The sequence below is a fragment of the Narcine bancroftii genome, chromosome 11 (genome assembly GCF_036971445.1).
Source record: "Narcine bancroftii isolate sNarBan1 chromosome 11, sNarBan1.hap1, whole genome shotgun sequence".
Classification (NCBI taxonomy): domain Eukaryota; kingdom Metazoa; phylum Chordata; class Chondrichthyes; order Torpediniformes; family Narcinidae; genus Narcine; species Narcine bancroftii.
Genome location: NC_091479.1, coordinates 39813284 through 39833953, shown reverse-complemented (window position 1 = coordinate 39833953; position 20670 = coordinate 39813284). Strand labels below are relative to the sequence as shown.

General features: G+C 46.6%; 1 long non-coding RNA gene across 1 annotated transcript; it reads right to left on the bottom strand.

Moving 5' to 3' along the window:
* Positions 1-1704: 1704 nt before the first annotated feature.
* LOC138745282 (uncharacterized) lies at positions 1705-18922 on the bottom strand. The gene is made up of 4 exons (XR_011346134.1): positions 18842-18922; positions 18599-18739; positions 10415-10495; positions 1705-2183 (listed from the first exon to the last, which is right to left on the bottom strand). It is a non-coding gene; the product is annotated as an uncharacterized lncRNA (long non-coding RNA).
* Positions 18923-20670: the final 1748 nt, after the last annotated feature.

Here is a 20670-nt window from a genome sequence, read left to right as displayed (position 1 = left end):
TGTGGTTCTCCCTGTCTCCTGGACCTGGGGGTCTTTGTACTGCTCCCCATCTCCTTAAGTTGGTGCTTTGTTCTCCACCACCCCCACAAGAAATCCAAGACCCCTGGATGGAGGGCAGAGGCGCAGAGAGATCAGTGAGAACACGGGTAGTTTCAACAGGGTGGGGTCCATCCAGGCGCCTGATTACAGGAGGAACCAAGTGGGAAGGAGGATGCAGGGCATTCGATAGCAGGACATTGCGAGAGAGTGGATTCCTCGAACTCTTGAGGGGAGAAGGAGCTGGTCGATCCATCGGTTTAGGTGGGGCAGGGTATAGACATGGCAGCTGACTGGATTTGTCAGCGGGTTACTGAGACCTGGGAAAGGAGGGGAAGGAGGATGCAGTAGTGTTCTGAGAGTGCTGAGGGAGAGGCAACATGGGTGCCACCTCAAGGCAACGGTCCCCTGATTGTTTGCAGGGATGGGCTCTGTAAATAGACTCATAGATATCCAGCACAGAGCATCTTTGTCGCCCTGCCATCAGGAAGGAGATATGGAGGAATAAAAGCAGAGCAGCCAGGGAGGGAAATAGCTTCTTCCCACAGGCCGTGCGATTGACAAGGCAACATGAGCTGGATGGGAGCTAAGAATGAAAAGGGTGAGAGGAATATGGACTGATTACAACAGCTCAGCTAGCAGGAGAGAGGGGCTGAAGGGCCTGTTTCTGTTTTGTCTATCTGGACCAGCCTTTTGAGTTCAAGCTTTAAAAAACCTAATCATTTTTAAATTTAATATCAACGGTACAGAATGAATCAAGAGACAAGATGTCTGTCCAGCAGCAAGCGTCGAAGGCACTTCCTGAAACGGAGGCTCTGAAACCACAGGGAGGTTCTGGATGGAAAGAGGCCCAGCTTCTTCTGGAAGGAGGAGAGGAGAGGCAGGGGAAATGTGGGGGAAGGGAAGGGGAGGGGAGGGGCGGGGCTAGGGATGCCGTCCACCATTCACCTCCCCTTTCCTCTACCCCGTTCCCCTCCCCTTTCCACTGCCCATTCCCCTCCCACATCCCCTCCCCCCTTCCCTTCCCCAGTTCCCGTCCCCCGCTCGCCTCCCCCATTCTCCTCCCCCTTCCCTTCCTCCTACTCCTAACCCTAACCCCTAACAAAATCCTAAACCTAACCTTAACACTACCGATACCCCCTACCACCACTCCACATCCCCTAACTCTACCCCCACCCCGTCCACTAACCCTAACTTTATCCCTACGCCTATGCCGCCCCCTAACCCCAACCCTAATGCTACCCACCATCCCCTCACCCCAAACCTCACTCCTCCTCTACCCCCTGCTCCTACTCCCTTCCCCTATACCTAACACAAGCCCACTTCCCTGAACTATAAACCTAACCATAAACCAAGATATAGCCCTACCCCATGTCTCCTAACACTAACCCTAACTCTACCCAACTTCCCCAACCCTAAAGTAAACCCTACCCCTATCCCTTACAACCTACCCCCTTCCCCTAACCATACCTCCTACCCCTTCCCCATACCCGCACCCCCTACAACTACCCCCTTCCCCTAACCCTACCTACTACCCCTTCCCCATACCCGCACCCCCTACCACTACCCCTACCCTATCCCTTACAACCTACCCACTTCCCCTAACCCTACCTCCTACCCCTTCCCCATCCCCGCACTCCCTACCACTACCCCCTACCCTACCCCTTACCACAACCCCTACCCTTACCCCCTTCCACTACCCCCTTTCTCCTACCCCCTTCCCCTCCCCCTCCTTCCCCTAGGTTAGGGGTAGGAAGGGGAAAGGGAAGGGGGAGGGGAAGGGGAGGAGGAGAAGGGGAGGGGAAGGGGGAGGGTTAGGGCAGGGGATGGGGGAGGGGAAGGGGAGGGGGAAAGGGGAAGGGAAGGGCGGAGGGGAAGGGGGAGGTGAAGAGTGGAGGGCTGGGGTTAGGGCATAGGTGTGAGGGCAGGGGAAGGGGAAGATGAGCGGGAGGGGGTTGGGATGGAGGAGGGGTAGAGGAGAAGAGGGGAAGTGGTTGAAGGGACATGGAAGAGGCAGGGAATGGGGTTGGCAGGGCCAGAGGGAGAAGGGGAGGGGTTCAGGCCATCATGATGTTGTCCGTCCTCTGTTCAGCTGGGATGCGAGGTTCTTCTGGACTCGTGTCTTGTCTCTAAGATCGCTCCTTCTCCTGGGAAGAGAAATACGAGTGATAGAGATACTATCTCTGAGGCCTGATCACAATGACCTTGGAGGGTCCCAACTCTTCCCCCATAATCCCCCCTACCCCTGAACACTGGAACCTTTCCCCTTCCTCTGCTTTACCTGAGAAAGTGTGTTTTGGCGAAAACCACGATCTCTCTCTTCAGAGCTCAGAGCAACATGTGTCCATCAGGCAACACCCTGGTTCTCCACGATATGGCAGCAAGTTGCTAGACAATCATGGATGGATCAGTCGAGACCGTTCAGCTGATCCAGCTGAACCTACCCCACAACAATGTTACCCTCCCCTCCCTCACACCAGTACCCTCCATTTTTCTTTAATTCCTGTCCATATTAAAATCCTTTTCATGCCTTTTTTGGACCAGCCTCCGCTAGTACCCCGACAATGCATTCCAGCCACCCACTACATTCTGTGTGAATAAAATGTACCCCTCACGTCTTGCATAAATTTCCCTCAGCTAACCTTATTTAGACGTCCTCTGGTATTCTCGACCCAGGAATGCACACAATATTCCATGTGTGGTCTGACGAGAATTTTATACATCTGCAACGATACCTCTCGGTTTTTGAACTCAATCCCCTGACTCCTGAAGGCCAGCACACAATACACAATCTTAAACTCCCTCTCAATTTGCACAGCAACCTTGAGTGATATATGGAGCAGGATCTAAATATTTCTCTGTCCTGCACACTGTTCATAATCCTGCCATTAACCAAGTGCTCTGCCCACACATTCTTGTAATCCGCATTCAATAAAGATATTGGTCTATATGAAGCTACTTTTAATGGGTCTCCAACCTTCTTTGGAATAACTGTTATTCGTGCCCTTGAAAATTACTCTGGAAATAAACCTGGACCAGTTGCTTATTTAAGTACATCTGTATTTACAGGATTGAACTCCATCTGTCACTTCTCTGCAAAATGGATGACCTATGACAACCTTCTACACTGTCTACAACATCTCTACCTCTGTGTCATCCCCTGACGTACCCACCCTTCCACTCCCATCATCATTCATAAAAATCACAAAGAGCAGGGGTCCCAGAGCAGATCCCTTTGGAGCGCCACTAGTCATTGTTCCATCTACTACTACCCTCTGTTTTCTGCAGACAAGCCAATTCTGAATCCACACAGCCAAGGCTCCATGGTTCCCATGCCTCCGGACATTCTGAATGAGGTCACCGTGGGGACCTTGTCAAGCACCTTACTAAAATCCTCGTGCAGCACAACAGACCTTGACCTTCATCTATTTCCTTTGACACCTCCTCGAAAAACTCAATTTGACTCGTGAAGCAGGACCTGCTCCTCACAAAACTATCCATGAGTTTGCCCACCATGTTTGGGCATTGCCCTTGGCCCCAGAATCTGCAGACTTCCTGGCCAGTTCCTCCCTTACCCCTTCCCAGAGCTTCCGCATCCATTAGAACATCAAGCATTGCTGCCCAGTACAGGCCCTTTGGCCCATAAAGGCTGTACTGACCTTTGTAAATGTTCTCCAAAACCTTTACCTGTACCACACCCATAGGAACATAGGAAGTGGGAACAGGAGTAGGACAAAAATGGCCTATCGAGCCTGCTCTGCCATTCAATATGATCAAGGCTGATCTAATTTATGACCTAACTCGACCTACCCTGCCTTCTCGCCATATCCCCAAATTCCTCTATCATGTAAAAATTCTGTTCCCTCACATCCACATGCTCGTCTTAGAGACTTTTATATGTACCTATTCTACCAACCGCTATCACTTTCACCGGTGACGCATTCAAAGCTCTCACAACTCTCTGCATAAAAAAAAGTCTCCCCTCACCTGAAGCGGATGCTCTCTGAGATTTGCACCTGACACTTTAGGAAAGGTTTCTGGCTGTTCATTCCATCTAAGCCCCCCACAATCTTATTTAGAAAAAGTTATTAAGCTGTGGAAGGGGCAAGTTGGGAGAGGGAGGAGGGGAGAGAGCTGGTGGGGGAGGGGTGAGAGCTGGTGGGGAGGGGACAAGGCCGTGTTGGGGAGAGGGATCAGGACCGCGTTGAGGTGGTGAACGGACAGACATGGGTGGATCTACCTGCCGAAATAAAGGAGCAATAAGAAGGCCATCTCGGGATCTACCAGCATCTTCTGGGGCTTGATGTCTCAATGGAAAACCCCCTGAGGATGGAAGTAGGCCATGCTCTGCTACAGCTGGTACATGACTCATGAAGCAGGACCTGCTCCTCACAAAACTGGTAACACAACGATATAACATGACCCCATATGCCCACATTTATGATGCACCAATGCTGCCAAGGCTCCAGGGTCTCTCTGCTTGGGGAAAAAAGTGGCAGAGCATATTTGAGCAGCTCAGTCCACAGTGGCATTGCGTCAGCTTCAGCGGTTTTCCTGGAGGTGTGTCCATCCACGTGGTGGACCCTGACTATTCTTTTGTTGTTCCACCTCTCAGAAGATCTGCCAGTGCTGTTGTCCTCAGAGCAGGCAGCCATGGATCTGCCTCCCTGTCTCCTGACGCCGACCCATCCACACTGACGTGCTGTTTGGCACAGCCCAGAAATCCAGTTGCACTGATCGGAAAAGAGGCTCCTGGGCCCGCCTGGTTGTCCCTTTTCGGATCAGTGCCACAGCTGCCAGCTTGGACAGTTGGCTCTCCCCTCCACCTCACCCTCTTGTGTCAGTACTTTATCTGTGGTGGGCTGGAGCGCTCCCACCTTACACCGCTGTTTTTCGCACCTCCACCAGCCAGAGCCGTCAGTAAACCAAGCTTTTTCCTGCTGTCCAGCATCGAGGGTGTTGAACGGTTTGCCCCAGGCCATGGTGCCAAGCTCTTCTCGGGGTCATTCAGGTGGGAGGCTGTCACTTTCGGGCAGGACATGATCTGTTCTTGCAAGTGGCTCAGCCCTTCGGACCTGGCCTCTGTGCGGTCTGCCATGTACCACTTCTTTGGTCCGCTGTGAGTGGCATCCGCAGATTTAACCCATCACATGTTGGGGAGGTGTGGCTGGAGTGCGACTGTCTCTGCTGCCATCTGGTTCTCTGTGGAGAGCAGGCGAGCATCTGACACTCAGATGGGGAGTCGCGGGAGGCAGCTTCCAGGAGGGAATTGAACCAGAAGCTGTGTGGGACTCGGTGGCCTTGCCTCTTTTGCTCAAGGCTCCACTAGGCAATTGTCTTCATGGCAGAGACAAGTCATTCGAAGGGTCTTCCAGTTTTGAGGGGTTGGGGGGTGCTTGTGGTCAGTGGCAGTGGTGTTCAACAGCGTGTTTTACCATTTAAGAAGCCATTTGTTGTTCAGGTCATCAATGAAGCGGAGAGTTTTTTTTTTCTGGGCAACATTGTACAGTAGATGGAGGGACAGGGTGAGATGGGGAATATGTTGGCACCAGTAACCCAAAACACACACAAAACTTTGTGCCTCAACTTGTTGGTGGGCACCGCAATGAGGATTTTGCTTTGAGCAACCATTGATATTTTTCTGCTGCCTGGATGCTCAGGAAAAAACTGTTGGACTAGGACCCTGGACCTTTTCCAGGTGGTGCCTCCCTGGTGCCAGTGTCTGGGGTGTTGCTGCTGGTGTCCAAGACATCCTAAAATGGGACAGAGGTTGTGGCACATGGAGATACCAATGACATAGGGAGGAAGAGGGAAGAGTTCCTGAAAAGTGGGTCCAGGGCATTTGGTGAGAGCTGAAAAGAAATAGCTTGAAGGGACTCATGTTGGGATGACTGTCTGGGCCATGCGACAGTGAGAGCAGGAACAGAATGAGGTGGAGGATGAAGGCGTGTCCTGAAGGTGCGGGTGAAGAGCTCCTTGAGGGCATCCTATTTGCCTTGCTCGGGAGGCTGATGTCAGATGTCGATGAGCCTTGCTGCCATGTCCTGATGAGCAAGAACATCATGGAGGAGTAATGGATGTCATCAGCGGTGATCTCTTGGAGGTGGAACTGGTCCTTGGCCTGTTTGAACCCCACGTGTGGCTGCGACATCCAGAACATTGACAGCTTCAACCAAACCATCTGAAGAGCCGCCTGGACCGTGATCTTCACGTCCAACTGAAGGGCTGGGTCCTGCTGAGGTCACCACTGTAGCAGACACTTCTGTTGAAGAGAGAAGTGGGAGGGGGTAGCATATTGTGGATGGGGGTGGGGGGTGGTTTCTTTATTCTTTCTTTTATAGATGCCACACATTAGATGAGCATTATTATTAATTGTGTGAATTTGTTGTGGTTTTAAGTTTATAAATATTTTTTTTAAATGATTGGCAGGACCACGAGTGGCAGATAGGATCATGGGGACTCTCTCCCCCCAACCCACCCACCCCAAATATCAATGGGATAAACCGGGTTAATTGTCAACGTCGTCGAGGATCCCTTCCACCTGCCCACAGCATTTGGCAGCTCTTCTCATCAGGAAAGAGGTCGAGGAATATCGGAGCCAGTAGCACCAGGCCCCGAAACAGATTCTTCCTGCGAGCAGTGAGAATGGAGAATGATGGATGACCGGCTCAGACAAAGACTCCAAGACTCTGCTATTGATTCAACAGAATTTATTTCTTTTTTGGGAGGGACTGCACGTGTATCATTTGTCTCTCTGTGCGTAGGTCCGGTTGTGTGTTTGCAGAGGTTTCCACCATGAACACAGTTTCCTCGGGTTCAATTTGAACGGGTACAGAGGAGCTTTCCTGGATTGGAGAATGTATCTCATGAAACAAAGTTGACTGAGTTCGGGCTTTTCTCTTTTTCACCCCAAAATTAACTTTATTCTAAAATTATTGACCAAGAGGACAACTGTTCCATGTCTTTTCTCATCCTCGTGTTGCATGCCTGTATTCCCTTCACTGCACATGTTCTCTGTTTAACATCATTCCACCCCTTTGACACCTTGTGGTTACTCCCTGCACTCTGTGGTTGAAGGGGTTCCCTTTAGTCTCCGCCCCTCAAGACCCGGAGGATTAGAGTCCTTCCCCACAGCGCCCTCGTGTTGGCTGCGCCAAGCCTCAGTGCATCTCTCAGCAACCTGGAATAGGCCGGTGGGCAGCGTTCCCTCACCCACATCTCCATGTGCTAAAAGACCAGCACGTTAACGTCGAACAGTTATGCCCTTCGGACCTCGATGTTGCGCTGACCTATCAATTCCAAGCAAAATAAAAACTAGACCCTTCCTCCTTTATAACCCTCCATTCTTGCAATGGAGGGGGTGCAGAGACAATTGACCAGGCTGATACCTGGAATGGCAGGAATGACTTATGAGGAAAGATTGCGCAAATTGGGATTATACTCCCTGGAGTTTAGAAGATTGAGAGGGGATCTCATAGAGACATATAAAATTCTGGCAGTACTGGACAGAATGGATGCAGATGGGATGTTTCCAAGGATGGGAAAATCCAGAACCCGGGGCCATGGTTTGAGGATAATAGGCAAACCATTTAGGATGGAGATGAGGAGGAATTTCTTTACCCAGAGAGTGGTGAATCTGTAGAATTCATTGCCACAGAGGGCAGTAGAGGCAGGTTCATTAAATATGTTTAAGAGGGAATTAGATATATTTCTTCAGTATAAGGGTATTAAAGGTTACGGAGAGAAGGTGGGGATGGGGTACTGAAATTTAAGATCAGCCATGATCTCGTTGAATGGCGGAGCAGGCTCGAAGGGTCGAATGACCTACTCCAGCTCCTATCTTCTATGTTTCCTTCATTCATGTGTCCAAGAAGCCCTTAAATGCCCTAATATTTCAGCCTTCATCACCACTCCTGGCAAGTCATTCCTGGCACCCACAACTCTGTGTAAAAACAAGTACCCCTGATATTGCCCCTAAACCTTCCTCCCTTTGCTTTGGGCTTCTAGTGTTTGCTTCTCTTATCTGGGTTTCAGGCAGACCAAAGGGCATCTTTCACTGAGATTCTGGTCTTCCAGCAGTTCTGCATGTCTGTCTCTGGATCCTCCGCTCAGGGGACCACCCCGCAGTATCTCATCAAGTCCTAGTCTCTGTGTCAGCAGGAATTCCTTGCTGATCACTGCCTGATGGCCCTGTGGTCAATAGTGTTTGTCTATGCAACCATTCCCATGAAGGTGATGGGGCAAAGTCCTGCTGACTAGGACATTGTGTGGCATCAGGGCCAGACCAATCTTTCACAACACCTGAGCCAGGTAGAACCTCAGCACATAGCAGCTTTTGGTGCCCTTGCACTTTGTTTCCAAGCACAGCCATACACAATAGCCATGCTGGTTAGGGTTATTCCCCCATTGATTGACGATGTACATGGTCCTCCAGACTCTATCCATTTTGGACCCCTACATGAATAGGAAATGTGTTTTGGGAATTGACAGGGTGGAGGTGTGGGGCTGGGCCACACCTGCCTCACGTGCAGCAGTACCAAGAGCTCCTTGCACCTGATGACCGAGTTCTACCAGTTTGACAGAGTTGGGCATCTCTGTGGTTCTCCCTGTCTCCTGGAACTGGGGGTCTCCTTACAGCTCCCCATCTCCTTGAGTTGGTACTTTGTTCTCCACCATCACCACAAGACAACCAAGACCCCTGGATGGAGGGCAGAGGCGCAGAGAGATCAGTGAGAATACGCGTAGTTTCAACAGGGTGGGGTCCATCCTGATGCCTGATAACAGGAGGAAACCAATGGGGAAGGAGGATGCAGGGCATTCGATAGCAGGTGGGGCAGGGTGTAGACATTGCAGCTGACTGGAATTGTCAGGGGGATATTGAGACCTGGGAGAGGAGGGGAAGGAGGGTGCAATTGTGTTCTGACGAGGGAGTGCTGAGGGAGAGGCAACATGGGTGGAACCTCAAGGCAAGGGACCCCTGAATTTTTTGCAGGGATGGGCTCTGTAAATAGACTCCCAGATATCCAGCAAAGAGCATCTTTGTCCCCCTGCCATCAGGAAGGAGATATGGAGGAATAAAAGTAGAGAAGCCAGGGAGGGAAATAGCTTCTTCCCACAGGCCGTGAGATTGACAAGGCAACATGAGCTTGATGGGAGCTAAGAATGAAAAGGTGGAGAGGAATATGGACTGATTACAACAGCACAGCCAGCAGGAGAGTGGGGCCGAAGGGCCTGTTTCTGTGTTGTCATTCTGGACCAGCCTTTTGAGTTCAAGCTCTAAAAGACCAAACCATTTTTAAATTTAATATCAACGGTATAGAATGAATCAAGGGACAAGATGTCTGTCCAGCGGCAAGCGTCGAAGGCACTTCCTGAAACAGAGGCTCTGAAACTACAGGGAGGTTCTGGCCGGAATGAGGTCCCGCTTCCTCTGGAAGGAGGAGAGGAGGCAGGGATAATATGGGGTAAGGGGTGCCTTCCTACATTCACCTCCTATTTCCTCTACACCGTACACCTCTTCATTTCCCTGCCCATTCCCCTCCCTCATCACCTCTCCATTTCCTGTGCCCCGCTCGCCGCCCACGCTCCCCTCCCCAACTTAACCCTAACCCCTAACAAACCCTAACCTTAACGTTAACACTACCGATACCCTTAAACACTACACCACATCCCCAACCCTAACTCTTATTTCCACCCTCTCCTCTAACCCTATCCCTATGCTGTCCCCTAAACCCAACCTAATCTTACCCACCTTCCCCTAACCCCAACTCACACCTCACCTCTACCTCCTACTCCTACCCCCTTCCCCTAAACTTATCACAAGCCCACTTCCCCGAACTCTAAACCTAACCCTAAACCTCGACCTAACCCGATCCCACATCTCCTAACCCTAAACCTAACTTTACCTCTACCCGTCCCTGACCCTTATCTTAAATCTACCCACCTTCCCCAACCCTAAGCTAAACCCTACCCCTATCCTCTACACCTACCCCCTTCCCCTAACCCTACCCCATACCCGCACCCCCTACCACTACCCCATTACCTACCCCTACCCTCTCACTACCCCCCTTTCTCCTACCCCCTTCCCCTATCCCTCCTTCCCCTGTTAGGGGTAGGAAGGGAAAGGGAGGGGAAGGGGAGGAGGGGAAGGGTAGGAGGCGAAGGGGAGGGGGAAAGGAGAGGGGAAGGGGAGGTGAAGGGAGGAGGGCTAAGTTTCGGGCATAGGTGTGAGGGTAGGTGAAGGGGAAGGTGAGTGGGAGGGGATTGGAATGGAGGAGAGGTAGGGGAGAAATGGGAGGGGAAGTGGGTGAAGGGATATGGAAGAGGTGGGGAATGGAGTTGGCAGGGCCAGAGGGAGAAGGGGAGGGGTTCAGGCTACCATGATGTTGTCCATCCTCTGTTCAGCTGGGATGCAATGTTCTTCTGCACTCGTGTCTTGTCTCTGAGATTGCTCCTTCTCCTGGGAAGAGAAATATGAGTGATAGAGATACCGTCTCCGAGGCCTGATCACGATGACTTTGGAGGGCCCCAACTCTTCCCCCATCACCCCCCTCCCTACCCCTGCACACTAGGATCTTTCCCATTCCTCTGCTTTACCTGAGGAAGTGTGTTTTGGAGAAAAGCACGATCTATCTCTGCAGAGCTCAGAGCCACGTGTCTCCATCAGGCAACACCCTGGTTCACCATGACATGGCAGCAAGATGTTGGACAAATCGTGGATGGATCAGTCGAGTCCCTTCAGCTGACCCATCTGAACCTACCCCACAACAATATTACTCTTCCCTCCCTCTCACCAGTACCTTCTGTTTTTCTTTTATTCCTGTCCCTATATTAAAATCTTTTTTGTGTCTTTTTTGGATGAGCCTCCAGTACCACCCCTGGCAATGTATTCCAGCCACCCACTACATTCTGTGTGAATAAAATATCCCCCTCACATCTTGTCTAAAGTTTCCTCATCTCACCTTATTTAGATGTCCACTGGTATTTTTGCCCCAGGAATGCACACAATATTCCAAGTGTGGTCTGACGAGAATTTTGTACATCTGCAGCGTTACCTCTCAGTTCTTGAACTCAATCCCCTGACTCCTGAAGGCCAGCACACAATACACCATCTTAAACTCCCTCTCAATTTGCACAGCAACTTTGAGCGATTTATGGCGCAGGATCTAAATATATCTCAGTCCTGCACACTGTTCATAATCCTGCCATTAACCAAGTGCTCTGCCCTCACGTTCTTGTAATCCGTATTCAATAAAGATATTGGTCTATATGAAGCTAATTTTAATGCGTCTCCAACCTACTTTGGAATAACTTTTATTCATGCCCTTGAAAATGACTCTGGAAATTAACCTGTACCAGTTGCTTGTTTAAGTACATCTGTATTTACAGGATTCAACTCCATCTGTCACTTCTCTGCAAACTGGATGACATATGACAACCTTCTACACTGTCTACAACATCTCTACCTCTGTGTCATCCCCTGACATACCCACCCTTCCACTCCCATCATCATTCATAAAAATCACAAAGAGCAGGGGTCCCAGAGCAGATCCATTTGGAGAGCCACTAGTCATTGTTCCATCTACTACTACCCTCTGTTTACTGCAGACAAGCCAATTCTGAATCCACACAGCCAAGGCTCCATGGATCCCATGCCTCCCGACATTCTGAATGAGGCCACCATGACGACCTCGTCAAGCACCTTACTAAAATCCACGTGCAGCACATACAGACCTTGACCTTCATCTATTTCCTTTGACACCTCCTCGAAATACTCAATTTGACTCGTGATGCAGGACCTGCTCCTCAGAAAACTATCCATGAGTTTCCCCAGCATGTTTGTGCATTGCCGTCAGACCCAGAATCTGCAGACTTCCTGGCCAGTCCCTCCCTTACCCCTTCCCAGAGCTTCCGCATCCATTACAACATTAAGCATTGCTGCCCAGTACTGCCCAGTACAGACCTTTGTAAACGTTCTCCACAACCAACTAACCCTTACCCGTACCACACCCATAACTATGGGTGGATTAAATATCCAATTAACTTCTTTCTGAAGTAACGCATCAGGAATTTGATGTTGATTCCAATTTTGAATAACTTTTCATAATTCTCGTTCAGCTCCTTTAAAGTTAGATCCATTATCAGAACATAATTCTTTTACTTGACCAGGTCTAGGAATAAAACGCCAAAGAACATTAATAAAAGAGTCTGTATCAAGCAATGACGCTACTTCAATATGAATTGCTCTCATAGTCAAACAAGTGAAAATAACTCCATATCATTTTTCAACACTTCGTCCGCACTTTACTTGCAAAGGACCAAAATAATCAACTTCCACAGATGTAAATGGGAATTCATCAGGTGAAACTCTGTCATGTGGTAAATCTGCCATTTGTTGTTGTCCAGGTTTTCATTCTCTCTGTTAGTCACAAAGAGATGAAACCTCATGATTTCATTATTAATATATTTAAGCACTGATGTTCTATCAGTCCAAAACACAGGATCTGCGGACTCCATCTGTAATTCTCTTCTTAACATAGCGTCCATTTTGCTCGCCATAATAGCAGCAGTTAATTCCATTCAAGGTCTGGTGACTGACTTTAATGGAGCCACTCTGGCTTTTCCCATTACAAATCCACCATCTACTCGCACTTGGGTTATTTCACATGACTCAGTAACTGACAGGATCAAAACCACCTTCACTTACATCAGAAAAATGGTGTAACTGAGCAAATGTGGCCACTCCAAAGTCTGTTGACGTCAAAACTTCCAAGTATTTGAAGACGCTCAATCTAATTTTTCCAATCTTGTGCAATGGATTCTGGATTAGTTTCATCCCATCCAAATTTTCTTCTGCACAAAACTGGTATTTGGCCGGGCTGATCATTAGGTTGAATTCGGCCAGTCGGGAGAAGAGGGTGTGCAGGTGAGACTTGTGTTGTGCCCAGTCTCTGCTAGCGACAAGAATGTCATCCAGATAAATGAACACGAAATTCAAATCCCTGCGCACCGTATCCATGAGGTGCATTATGTCTGGGCGGTGTTCTTGAGCCTGAAAGGCATGCATAAAAATTCGAACATGCCGAAGGGGGAGATGATGGACGTTTTGGGGATGTCATCTGGGTGCAATGGGATTTGATGGTACACGCACACCTGATCGACCTTGGAGAATACTCTCACACCATGCAGATTGGCCATAAAGTCCTGAATGTGAGGGATGGGGTAACGGTCAGGTACTGTCGTGTCATTAAACCGTCGATAATCTCCGCAGGGGCGCCAGCCATCGGAGGCTTTTGGGACCAGGTGAAGCGGCGAGTCCCAAGGACTGTCGGAGGGACGAATGATCCCCAGTTCCTGCAGATGCGAGAACTTCTCTTTCGCTATCTGGAGCTTATCTGGTGGGTTTAACAGTAATGTACGATAAACTGTATCAGACACTGTGACACCAGGTTCACAGTTGGGAGAATATTTAACGGTGATATACAGTAGACGTTGAAGATACTGTGACACCAAGTTTTCAGAAGTGAGAAGGTTTAACAGTAATGCATGATAAGCTGTGGTAGATACTGTGATACCAGGTTCACAGTTGGAAGAAGTTTTTACGGTGATGTAATATTAACTGTGGCAGATAAAGTGACACCAGGTTCACATTGGTGCAAAGTTTATGGTGATGTACGGAAGACTGATGCAGATATGGTGACACCACATTCACAACGAGGAGAAAGAATATCAGTGATGTGCAATAAACTGTGGAATATACTGTGACTCCAAGTTTACAGTGGGGAGGTTGAACTGTGATGTACGATAAATGGTGGAAAAAACAGTGATGAATGGGTCAACTTGGGGAGAATGTTTAACGGTGATGTACAGTCGACGACTTTGGCAGATACTGTGACACTGTGTTCACAGTACTGAGAAGGTTTAACAGATATGTATGGTAGAATAAGGCAGATTCTGTGACTCCAGGTTTACAGTGGTGAGAAGGTTTAAAAATGATGTACAATAAACTGGCAGATACTGATACTTGGTTCACAGTGGGGAGGAGGTTAATGGTGATGTACAGGAGACTATGTAGATACGTTGATACTGGGCTCAGAGTGGGAAAAAAAGCTTTATGGGAAACTGAGGCAGTTACTGTGACACCAGGTTCATAGTGGGGAAAATGTTTGACAGAGCTGTACGATAACCTTTGGCGAATAAAGGGACGCCAGCTTCATATTGGGGAGAATTTTTAATGATGATGTACACTAAACTGTGGCAGATACAGTAACACCAGGCTCACATTGACGAGAAGGTTTACTGGTGATGTACGGTAGACTGCCAGGCTCTATAACACCAAGTTCACAGTAGTGAGAACGTATAATAGTGATGTACGATAAACTGTGGCAGATACAGTAAAACCGGTTTCACAATGGGGAGAAGGTTTAATGGTGATGTGTGGTAAACTTAGGCTGATACTTTAACACCAATTTAACAGGGTGAGAAGGTTTAACGTTGATTAACGGTAGACTGAGACAGAAACTGAGAGACAGCATTCACAGTAATGTGAAGGTTTAACAGTGATTTACTATAAACTGTGTCAGATACTGTGACAAGATGGCGCAGAGGGTAGACGTGTGGTTCCACCCTTCCGCAGTTAGACTATTAAATGCTCGATTTTAAAAGTTGTAAAAGTGATTAAAAATACTGTTTATAGACTTTGGAATAGTGGAGGATCGAAATGGCTGCAAATGTGAAAAAATCGAAAACTCAGTTACAGAAGAAATTACCTTACAAAAGTGTTGAAGAACTGAGGCCAAGTTCAAGTTGAAGTAACAGAGTTGTCGACTGGAGTCCCCAAGCCTCAGAGGACTCCTGCCCGGCTAAGTATTTCGTCGGCGCTAGCTTAGCGATGAGTTCAGCGGTTTTGACTCGTGCACTCGTGAACACAGGCGTGAGGGCGAGCCAGCTGAACGAGGACAGGCTCGTGAGCCTGCAGCATTGCCTGGTGGTCAGGAGAGGTACAGTGTAGCATCAGATGACGCACCTGCGCAGTCGGTGGCCCTACCGGGCATGTGCAGTGCGTCAAGGGTCCACAAACCTTTGGAGAAGGTGTGGGCTGCGGGGGAGCCTGAGCGACGGTGAACTGACGAGGTCGCTCACTGTTGAGGTAGGCATGCTGTTGTTGGGTATCCAGACCTGCAGCCGCACTGGAAGAGGACCTACTGCTTTGGAACAAGAAGAGACCTCAACTTCATTAGAATTTGAAGAACTGGGGACTGCGGCAAAAGAAGGTCAGCCTCAAAGGCAGGTGATGGATCCTGGACTGGATTCTGTGTTTCCAATTCTGGAAGGGATTGCTCAACTCATGGAAGATATGGCAAATATGTCAATGCAGATGACTCATCAGATGACTCAAGGATTTTCGAAATGAAAACTAAAATGAACACTGTGTGTGAAGAAATAACTTTTATGAAGCAAGATATTAATGTAGTTAAGAGTGATGTTACGAGATGGACACGATCAGTGGATACTGTGCAAGATCATTTTAAAAAGATTGAGGAGGCTTTCTTGAATGCAAGAGTCAAGTGGAGCGTAATAGAGAAAAAATGGAAATAGTGGAAGATCCTTTTGTAGATTGGGGGATTCAGAAGAAGGAATTATTGAAGAAGTTTGACTCATTAGAAAACCAATGTCGTAGAAATAATGTTAAGATAGTAGGTCTTCCGGAAGATATGGAAGGTTCGGATCCGGTGAAGGTTTTGAAGAAATGGATCCCAGAAGTGAAGGGCAGGTAATTCGTTCCAGATGGACTGGAATTAGATCGAGTGAACAGAGCGTTTCCAGGCCAATTACCACGAGCAGTTTTGATTCGCTGTTTTAAATAACAAGACAGAGAGGTGATACTCCGATTGGTGGTGCAGAAAACACGGCAAAATCAGGCTCCACTGATGGTTCAAAATAATAGGGGTTTTTTAATGCAGATCTGAGTCAAGAAATTATCAGAAGAGACCGAGAATTTAATTCAGCCTAAGAAGTATTGTGGCGAAAGGGATATAAATTTGCTTTTCGTTATGCAGCAGTATTGAAAGATTTTTATGGGAATTTTCAATCTCAGTGTTTTGAGAATGACCATGATGCTTTAATATTTGCTAATTCATTGCCAGATGTACGAGGAAATGGGTGATCGTCACCATTGTCACCAAAGGGAAGGGTCAATGGGAATGGAAATGGGAAGATTGGAAAATATGGAAAGAATGGGAAAAAAGTTGAATGGATGCAAAGTCTTCTCGATATTGACGATCCGGAACAATCATTGGGACTGGAATCACTGGGTTGAATGTTTTTGTTTCAGGACTTTGTGAAAGTCTGACTGGGGGTGGGTGACACTGAGTCCTTTAGTCTCCTGCTACTTGTGGACTTTACCACACCCAGATTTTTAGGGGGCTACTACTTTTGAGTATCTTGTTTTGGGATTGATGTTTCTCTTTTTTTTGGAATTTTTAAAATAGGTGGGATTCGAATACAGTGAGACTTAGAAGGGGAGTATTATTTTATAGTAGGATTCACATTTGTGAGAAGGTTTTACAGTGATATAATATGAACTGTGTCAGATACTGTGACACTAGGTTCACAGAGCGAGAAGGTTTAACAGTGATGTATGGTATGTTGAGGTAGCTAATTTGACACCAGGGGTAAAGTGGGGATCAGGTTTAACGGTGATGTACTGTAGACTGAGGCAGATACTGTGACACCAGATTCACATGAGAATAACGTTTAATGATGATGTGCGGTATGTTGAGGTAGATAAAGTGATACCAGGTGCACAATGGGGATAATGTTTAATGGTGATGTATGGTAGACTGAGGCAGATACAGTGACACCAGGTTCACAGTGGGGAGGAGGTTTAATGGTGATATACGGGAGACTGAAGCAGAACTGTGCCACCAGGTTCACAGTTGGAGAAGGTTCAACAATGAGGTAGGGTAGACTGAGACAGTTATTGTGACACTGGGTTCACAGAAGTGAGGAAGTTGAAAAGTAATGTCCGATAAACTGTATCAGATACAGTGACACCCATTCACAGATGTGTAAAGGTTTAACGATGATGTATGGTAGACTGATAAGAGATACTGAGACAATGGGTTCACAACATTAACACAGTTTAACAGTCATGTACAATTAACTGTGTGAGATACTGCGACACCAGGTTCAGAGTGGGGAGATGTTTTAACGGTAAAGTACAGTTGATGTTGGCATATACTGTGACGCTGAGTTCAGGGCAGTAAGAAGGCTTAATGGTGATGTGCGTTAAACTGAGGCAGATACTTTAACACCAGGTTCACAGGAGGAAAAGGTTTAATGTTTATGAACGGTAGACTGAGGCAGAAAATGTGAGATGGATTCCACAGTAGTAAGAAGGTTTAACAGTGATTTACTTTAAACTGTGTCAGATACTGTGACATCATGTTCACATTGGGGAGAATGTTTAACAGTGATGTACGGTAAATTGAGATGGATATCGTGACACCGGGTGAACAGTGGGGAAGAGGTTTATCAGTGATGTACGATAGACTGAGATCAATCCCGTGACACCAAGTTCACAGTAGTGAGAAGGTTTAACGGTGATGTACGGTAGACTGAGGCAGATACTGTGACACCAGGTTCACTTTGGGGAGAAGGTTTAACGGTGATATACTGTAAATTGAGATAAATACCGTGACACCAGGTTCACAGTGGGGAGAAGGTTTAACGGTGATGGACGGTAGACTAAGGCAGATTCTATTACACCAGGTTCACAGGGGGGGGAGAAGGTTTAACGGTGATATACTATAAATTGGGATATACACCGTGACACCAGGTTCACAGTGGGGAGAAGGTTTAATGGTTATGGACTGTACACTGAGGCAGATTCTATTACACCAGGGTCACAGAGGGGAGAAAGTTTAACATTGATGTACGATTAACAGTGTCAGATACTTTGACATCAGGTTCATATTGGGGTGGCAGGCAAAGTGACACCAGATTCACAGTGGAGAGAGGTTTAATGCTGATGTATGGACGACTGAGATCATTACTGTGACATTGGCTTCACAGCAGTGAGAAGGTTTAACAGTAATGTACAATACACTGTGTCAGGTACTGTGACACCAGGTTCACAGTGGGGAGAATGTTTAATGAGATGTATGATAAACTGTGGCAGATTCTGTGACAACAAGTTCACAGTGCGGAGAATGTTTAATGGTGATGTACAGTAGACTGGGACAGATATACTGATGCTGGATTCACTGTAGTCAGAAGGTTTAACAGTGATGTACAATAAACTCTGACCTATACTGTGACATCAGGTTCATATTGGGGAGAAGGTTCAACAGTGATGTACGGTAGAGGGAGGCAGATACTGTGACACCAGGCTCATTGTATTGTTCATTTATCTAATTTATATGCTCCATTTTTTTGTGGCAACTTCCAAACATTCCATAAACTTCTATTCTAATCAGATTTTGTTCATTTAAATAGGTCACCACTAAAATCCCAAATTGTTTGGTCTCTTAAGTACGCTGCACAAAATTAAATTCTTTACCTGGGTTTGGTTCAACGGCATTTCAGTCTGCTTCATTATTTTTTCAGCCCCTCGTTTTGTGCTTTCTGCTTTGCCCAGCCGATTCGCCAAATGGGCATCCAACTCTGTCTTCTCAGCTTGACGCAACGTCTCCTCTGTAAACTTAAGCAAACCAAGAAGACTGAAGTTAAAATTTTCACATTGGCATTTTCAAACACAAAAATGACGCTGTGAGTTGCAATTTCACATCAAAATCCCACTTACTAAACTTGCAAACAACTGAATCGCATCCAACAGCTGGAAAATTGCAAGAGAGCTGCTTGGTTAAAGCAAAAATTCCACCCAGTCACCCCATTAAAGGCCTCCAAGTTAAAAACAGATAGCAACCTGAAAGTTAAGTACAAAGATCTGTATCAGGAATATTAACGGGCTTTTTTAAAAAAATAATTTCCACTATTGAAAGAAAACTCCTCAGGGAACACCAAGCTCTTGTTGAACAATTCCTGTTGTATTCCTCAAAATGGTTTGAATCTTGATTTCAAGCAGAGTCACTTGGTGAAATTGTTGGTCCAGAACAAACCCTGCCCACACACTCCCTTAAATACCTGCAAAGTCGTGGCTCAGCTCTGCTCCATGCTAAAGCTATAAAGCTTTTCGGAAGAGATAACGGACTTTAGATGCTTGGACGTTGAGTCACAAAAACATTAATGATTCCCTGAACAACACACCTCTATCTGAAAACCAAAAGGAACCTTCCCGAGTGGTAAATATCAACAAGACATAATATCATGTAACCATTGTGTTTGTGTCGTTTGAGAATTGCATTTCCATTCAATCAGAATTAGAGTTTTGGGTGCCGTATTTGAGAAAAGATGTGCTGTTGTTGGAGAAGGTCAGAGATGATTTACTGGAATGATATCAGGAATGAAAGGGTTAGTGTATGAGGAACAATTGTCGACTCTTCGACTGTACTAGTTGGAGTACAGAAGGATAAGGGTGTCCTCAGAGGCATTTCAAATGCTAGAAGGACTGGACAGAGTATATATGGCAAAGATGTTTCCCATGGTAGGGGATTCTAGGACAGGAGAGCATAATTTCAGGATAAAAGGGTGTCAATTTAAAACAAATGTGGAAAAATTGATTTTGTCAGTGGGTCATGAAACCCACGTGAGGTCATTGGCTGTATTTAAGGCAGAGATTAACAGGTATTTGATACATCAAGGAATTAAGGGTAATGGGGAGAGAGCTGGGCAGTGGGGCTGAGTGGGTGAATGGTGGAACAGACTTGACGGGCCTACTTCTGCTCCTATATCTTGTGATCTATATCCTGCTGAAGAACTAGACAACCCTCCTCTTGTATTCCATTCTTAGAAAACATTCTGCATCGTGGTTTTATGTCACATGAACCCATTTCAGATTGAATCCCATATTACAAATAACCCATTGCAAATTTTGCATTGAGAGGACTGAAGCTTCCTCATTTTAAAAATTGTTATGGAGCAGCTCAAATGAGATTTCTTGCTTCTTTATTTGAAAGGGTTAAAATAGAATCAAATAAAATAGGAAAGGGAAAAGCAGAAGAATTTATGTACAACTGGGAATCAAAATTAATGGTTGGTGATAAAGATACACAATTGTTGAAACATTTGATTAATATATGGAATAAAATAAATGATGTAATTGGTGTAAGTGGATGTACATCACCTAGAATGGCTTGGATTCAAAATCCTCGTATCTTTTTCAAAGGATCATCAATTTCTGGACAGCGGGTTTCGTAAGGGGATAATAAATGTTGAAGATTGTGATGAAAGGGGTCAATTAATGTCATTTGACCAACTGAGAAATAAATATTATATAACTCATAGCAATCTTTTTTTGCTATTTCCAACTTAGAGCATATTTGAAGGATAAGTTAGGACCAACCATGTTGTACTGAAATAGAAATTCCTTATAATAGGAATTGTTAAAAAAAAATTTGATAATGTCCTCTTTATTACAAGTAGGAACCTTTAAATGAGGAGTTCATAAGTTGAGACAAAGGTGGGAAATGGATCTGAATATTGTAATTGATTGGCAAATATGGGTAGATCCAT